The sequence below is a fragment of the Amblyomma mixtum genome, chromosome 10 (assembly GCF_055824585.1).
Source record: "Amblyomma mixtum isolate Tamu chromosome 10, ASM5582458v1, whole genome shotgun sequence".
Taxonomy (NCBI): domain Eukaryota; kingdom Metazoa; phylum Arthropoda; class Arachnida; order Ixodida; family Ixodidae; genus Amblyomma; species Amblyomma mixtum.
In genome coordinates this window covers 146,326,184-146,333,165 of record NC_143021.1, presented here as the reverse complement: position 1 = coordinate 146,333,165, position 6,982 = coordinate 146,326,184, and the positions used below count along the sequence as shown (strand labels likewise).

Genomic DNA, 6,982 nt, shown 5'->3' with positions numbered 1-6,982 from the left:
GGCCGCCACCCGGGCGTACCTGACTAAAGCTTGTTGGGCCTGTAAGTCGTGGCAGCCGAACAGGATCGCGTCCCAGTCCTCCAGGGTTGGGTAGAGCATGGGGGAATAGCCGGGTTGGAGGCGCAGGCCCATACTATCTGCTAGGTGTCCGAAGACACCGCTCTACAGTGCGGGCAGCTGCCGTTAAAGGCTATGTCAAAATGTTTTTGTGCTGCCGCACACAGCAATTTTTTGGTGGGAAGGTGGAGAAGGAGCCGCTCGTCCACCTTCTTGAGGCCTTTACATGGTCGAGGGTAAAGGCGATGACTGTCTAGATGATAGATTGTAATATCTTTGAAGGTATAGACCGGATTGAAGTCGCGTTCCTAATCGGGTGGGGAGGAGAAAACAGCCCGGTGAGAGAGTGGTGGTGTAAAACATTTATTTGTACTATATACAGAGGTATTGCTTGGACCGTGCCTGAAGGGCACGGCCCTCACAATCACTAGGAGGGATCCCTAGTCCGGGACCCCTGTGGCCTCCGCGGCGGCCCGGGCTCTTGTTACCAGGGCTCGTTGTTCCTGGAGAGTTGAGCAGCCGAGCAGGGCAGCCTCCCAGTCCTCTCGGGTGGGGTGGGGGTGGGGTAGGAAAGCAGGATTCGCCGGGCATGCCCACATCATGTGATACGTGTCCGCAAACACTTCCCCACAGTGTGGACACTCGCCCGAAAAGGCTGAATTGAAATGTTTGAGCACTACCGGGCACAGTACCGTGTTGGTGTAGAGGCGAAGTAGCCAACGCTCCTCTGACTTATTGAGGCCTTTACAGGGGGGTGGGTATCGGCCGTGAGCGTTTTGATACAGGAGAGAGATCTCCCGAAAAGTAATAGCCGGATTAAAATCAGTAGCCGGATCAGGCGGCGAGAGAGGCGATGCCCGGTGGTTAAGCGCGCGGGCGGTAGTGTCCGCTACTTTATTTCTCTCTATCCCCGCATGTGCTGGGGCCCAGATGATGGTGCGCCGGGTTGGGAAATCCCGGTACTCACATCTGTGTAAAATTTGGAAAGCACGATCTGGAATTTGGCCCTGTTCAAAATTGCGGCAAGCTTCTCTTGAGTCGGTGATAATGACTCGGGACTCTGGATCCGCAGCTGCAAGTGCGATAGCAACTTCTTCCGCGAATGTAATGTTGGGGGCATGAAAGGTGAGGCCCTGAACTGGGTTGTTTTGGTGGACAACGGCAGCCGTGTACCAACCCCCATGGTGTGGACCTGCCGCGTCCGTGTAAAATACCCCTGGTCGAGCAGCATACTGCTTGGAAATGGCCTCCGCTCGCGCGAGGCGGCGGCCGTCATGGGCATCTTTTGTCATGTTATTGGGGAGGGGGCAAACCTTTAGTGCGAAGCGCCAGGCCTCGGGCATGGATACCCGCTTCTCCTCTTGGGTTGTGTAACTGATATGGAGGCGGGTCAGTAGGCGGCTACCCGCACGTGTATTGCTTAACCGCAAGTATTGATTGCTGAGATGAGCCTCGCGTAGCTCCCCAAAGGTGTTCGTCATCCCCAGGCCGAGGAGACGTTGGTTGGATGTTGCAATTGGGAGGTCGAGAGCTCTCTTATAGATTTTTCGGAGAATCACTTCGAAAGCGTTCTCATCGCATTTGCGCAGGTGGAGGTACGGTGCCGAATACAGGATTCGACTGGTTACGAATGCATTGGCCAGCCGCAGGGCGTATTTGCATCGCAACCCCCCTCGTTTGTTTGATACCCGGCGGACCATACGGCCCAACTGATCCCCCACCTTGCGGAGTTTCTTCAGCGTGGTGTCAATCTTGCGGTTCTTTTGTATGTAGAGTCCCAATACTCTGATTTCATCGTGTTCAGGTATCGGCCCACTAAGCAGGGAGAGGGCAATTTTGGTTGTACACCTTGGATTGGGACGTATGTGCACGAATTCCGATTTGCTCGGGGACCACTCAAGGCCGCAGCGGTGTTCATAATCGTCCACAATAGCCGCCGCTTGCTGCAGGTTGGCCTCGATTTCTCCAACCGAACCGTGTGTTACCCAGAGGATGATGTCGTCCGCGTACAGGGCATGCTGCACACCCGGGACCTCACCCAGCAGGGTAGGGAGCTTCATCATGGCCAGATTGAAGAGAAGAGGCGAGAGGACTGCTCCCTGTGGAGTCCCTCGCGTACCAAGTTGGTACAGGCCATGTTCACTGTCTTGGACTCGGATATATGATTGCCGATCTGTGAGGAATTGCTTGATGCATTGGAATGTGTTGTACCCAAAGTTCACTTGGGACAGGTGGGAGAGGATGATATCATGGGTAACATTGTCAAAAGCCCCCCGCAAGTCCATTGCGAGGACTACCTTGTCATCGCTAGGGTGCTCGACGGGATCAAGAATCTCTCTATGAAGTTGCAGCAGCACATCTTGTGCGGACCGGTGTGGGCGGAACCCGCACATGGTGTCTGCAAAGGCGGTGTGCGTTTCTAGGTAGGTGGATAGTCTGTCACGGACCATGGTCTCCATCAACTTCCCCACACAAGAAGTGAGAGATATGGGCCGGAGATTGTCAGTTTTGAGAGGTTTGCCTGGTTTGGGTATGAATGTGACGAGAGCCGTCTTCCAATCCACTGGGAGAGGCGTACCTCCCATCCAGATGGCATTGAAGTATTCGAGCAGGATCTCGTAGGCCGGTTCGGGTAGGTTAGCGAGAAGTTTCACAGTTACCTTGTCCCTACCCGGGGCTGTCCGTCGTTTCATTTTGGCCAGGGCCGCTTTGAGGTCGTGAAGCTGGAACGTTCGATCCAGCTCTGCGTTCTCAGAACCTGCATACGAGTACGCCGGACCACGCGAATCCTGGTCTGTGTACAGATATTTGTCTCGGAGCGCGTCAGCCAGTTTGACTGTGTCTCCGTTGAAGGTGTGAATTGCTCGTTGAAGATGTTTTTGTGTTTCGGTGCGGGTTTGGGTCGGATCAATGAGGGCACGGAAAAGGCGCCAAGTGCTCCGGCTCGACATTTGCCGAGCAGCGGTGTTGCATCGGTCTACCCAGTTGGAGTCGGCGAGTTTGGCCGCATACTCTGCCGCTTGTTGGGTGAGTTCCGCGATGCGGATTTTGAGTTGCCGATTGTACTTCTGCCGGCGCCATCGGCGGACGAGGCTGTGCCGGGCCTCCCAGAGGTGAAGGAGGTGGTTGTCCACCGCCAGGTTCACCTCTGAGAGCTGAACGTGGTGTTCGGTATCTTCGAGTTCGCAGATGAGGTGTTGTGACCAGGTAGTGTAACCTTGATCCGCTTTAGGGGTAGGGTTAGTGTAGTTGGATCTGAATTTGGTCCAGTCTGGAAGGGTTGCTTTAGTGTGAGGTCTTGTAAGGGGTTTGGTGCGGATTGTGGTCGCAAGAATGCAGTGGTCGCTACCCAGGGTTTGCTCGGTGTTGTGCCAATCTGCATATATAATATTTTTGGTAAAGGTGAGATCTGGGCACGTGTCGCGTGCCACGGAGTTCCCAATGCGAGTGGGTTGTGCAGGGTCCGTGTGAAGAGTAAGGCCCAACGTTGACGCAAGTTCCGCCAGCTTGCGTCCTCGTTTTTTTTCACGTATGTATCCCCATAAGCGGCTAGAGGCATTAAAGTCCCCAACGATTATGAGGGGGTCCCTGTTCGCCACCTTTAACGCCCGACTGAATAAGTCTGCAAATGTGACGTTTGGAAGTTTTGGAGAGCTGTAAACGTTGAGTACGTGTAATGGGGGGTCCTGCTTCCGTAGCGGAGGGATCGTCACCATCGCATACGAGAAAATCGCCTTGTAATCCAGGTCCACCGGGGAGGCCGTATAATTTCTATGCACGCAGAGGCAGCTCTGCGCATCCTGCCGATGCACTGAGTAATTTGTGAGGGTGGCTGCGTCCCCCGGCTCTTGGAGGGCCACTACAGCAGGAGGACTGGGGGACGTTGTTAGGAAAAGCCGTAGGTCGGCCCGCTTAGCACGGGCCTTGAAACCTCTGCAGTTTCACTGTAAAATTTGGACAGGGGCCGAATTCCTGCGTGAGTACCATCGCGGTTTATTAATGTCCGCCATGATTATGATTAGAATTTATGCTTACTAGGAAGGGGCCCACCTCTGAGCCGGGTGCCCCAATGACAGCAGGTTGCGTCACGCTGGGCAGGTTGAGGGCGGGCTCCTGTTCCTCATGTGCGCGCGTGCGCGGCTGCGTCTGCTGCCTCTATTCCTTCCAGCCCTTGATGAGCACGGCCCATGTAAGGTAACGGTGTGCAGGGTCCGTATCCCATATGGTTTTTACCGGGAAATTGTTGCCAGTGTAAGGTTTCTTTCAGCGCGGTTTTCGAATGACTTTCTGTCCACTGCGAAACGAAAGAAACTGTACCGTGCTTTGTGCGATGTAGTTTTCCCCGCGCCCTTGTACAGTGCCTTGTACAGTGGAGGCCCAGGCAAAGATGTTTTAAAGAGAGTGAAAAAATGCAGGTGCCACCAGGAACAAAACCTTCTTTCTTAAGCTGCACACCGGAACCTTACCGGTTAAAAAAAAATTTAGAGGGCAAGGAATTATTTTTACCCTGGGGATCTCACTGTTTGATTTGCAGGAAGCTGGAAACAATAGACCATGTTTTTTTACACTGTTGGTAAGGGGTTTATTTTTGGAATGTGTTGCAGCGAACCTTAAAGAAAGAATTTCCGCTCACCCGTACGGCATTCGGTACTTATCTGTTGAAAATGAGGATGGGGTGCCTTTCGACTTAATAAGGCTGACAGGCCTCCACTGTATATGGCGCTCCAGAATGGCAGGCTACCATTGTGACCGAGACGCAAGACCTGCCAGGATTTACTTTCGCGAAAATATGGACATGTTTCTGGCCATTCAGAAGGCCGCTGCGGACCCTCCGGAGTGGCTCTCAAAACTAGAGCCGCTCTGTACATTGCCTGGATTTTAATTAGACGAAGCCAGATTCTTGCTGGCTGACCACGATTCGTATGTACATAGCGTTTATTGTGTTTTGTTGATTGTTTGTTTTGTCCAATTTTGTTTGCAAAAGCCAGGCAATAAAGACAAAAAAAAATCCCCTATGCAATTTTGGCTTCATTGTATAGCCAGCTCTTACGCCGACGTTACCAAGTTTTTGTACGGGGCGCAGCCCCTCGTCAAGCCTTTAATAGGCTTTTTGGCTGCGCCCCTAGCATCTTTGCGATGTTGAAATAAAGATGACTTGACTTTTTCTAACGGGAAGGCAAACCATCTGCGTTTCAGGTGCTCGGTATGGAGATTCGTATATGACTTGCTTGTTTTGGCTTTCTCCTCTGTCCGCCATTTTCCGACTCTGCTTTAATTGTAGCTGCGCGCCACACCTTCCAGATTCGTTCCGATTGCGCCGAAACCATCACAGAAGCTCTGTATATGCTACCGAGGCAGACAAAAGGCGTTCCGTCGTTGCAACCGAAGGACCCCGTTCCACTTCCGCAGAGACAGGCGATACGCTGCACCGTAGCTTCAGCGTCGTGTGTATAAATGGCGCCACCATCTCGCCACGCAGGCATCCGGAAAAAGGGTTAAGGCAGTGGCCCGATGCACTTTTGTGTGTAGCGCTTTTAGCCTTTTTCTTGCAGCACTACTTGGTAACAATATGGGCGGCACCTGAGCTAGTTGGTTTATAAGACCTTTAAGGTTCGGTTGCTCTTTGTGCTTAATCACGGAGCGCAATGAAACCTAATATGTCTATGTCTTTTGCGAACGCACAATTAAACTCATAATAATAATAACAATAAGATTAATAATAATGCAAGAATTTTTTTTTATCGTAAGGACCAACAGGGCCGAGGGAAAAAGCCTCAAGGGCTGGAAGAGCCCACGGCTCCCACATATACCAAGGAAACAGAGTAAAATTGCATACATAGGAGGCGACATCATTACAGTACTGACATTAAAAGATGGTTGCAAAAACGTGTCACGCTGACATTGCAATTGTAATAAAATAATATAAAACCATATCTATTTGTTTGTTTAAACGCAGGAAATACCTCCAACGATCATGAGTCAGCGTTCTATTATCATCAATATGTTTAAGATGTAGCGTACTTTGGTGTTTTGGGAGCTGGTGAGCGATCATTTGTAGTCCTAGGTGTTATCACGCACGGGGAATGATGTCTCGTGTGATGCAGGTTTTTTCTCGGCGTCAGGCATGCCATAGTTCTTAAGTAATAAATGTGATGAAGTTGCTCCTTTTGACATCGCGAAAGAAATTGGTCACTGTAGACATCAAAAATCTTTTTAACACATAAGTCCTCAAACAACTACTTTATGCTGATTAAAACTAAGCGGGAAAATACTTCTCATTTCTTTTGAAGCAGGTCAATTATTGGAAGATTTTGAGAGCAGTCAAGCCTGAGACAAGATGTGAATAGGTAAGATGGTATCTCAACAACTATTTGCATATAAGCTCCTTATTCCTCGCTGGTAGCTTCGCTTCGAGGCGATACAGGTGGCCCACAGCCACGACTCGAGCGAGTTTCAGCAAGATATCAACCTGATGATTCCATGACAGTGTTTCGACGACGATAACTGCCAGCGTTTGAGATGTGCGTGCCATTTGAATTTCTTTTTGATGAATTGGTTATTTTTTCTTCACATGCCGAAGTTTGTTCTTTGTTCAGAAGATAACAGCCTTTCTTCTGTTTGCATTCTTTAACCAGTTTTCTTCTGTCCACGTCTAAGCTGAGATAAAGTAATGTTTGCCTTGTATAACAGGCTATCACAGTCGCTCCCGGAAAAGAAAATCCTTGAGCTGTCTGCATAAATAAAACGTAATGCTTGGTCAGCCACGCTTACAATGTCGTTTATATATTGCCAGGTATCATTGTAGTATCCGATTGTTCGCGCTCAAGGCCGCAGGAAAGGGGTGTTATCATTTTTGTTCGTGACGCGAGAAGCGACCGGACTAACATCGATTGATCACAGCCATGAAGAGCTGCGCCTACGTTTT

The 6,982-nt window shown here is 50.6% G+C and overlaps 1 pseudogene; it reads right to left on the bottom strand.

Moving 5' to 3' along the window:
* Positions 1–497: 497 nt before the first annotated feature.
* On the bottom strand, positions 498–4,067 carry LOC149327229 (uncharacterized; annotated as a pseudogene).
* Between the last annotated feature and the right edge of the window lie 2,915 nt (positions 4,068–6,982).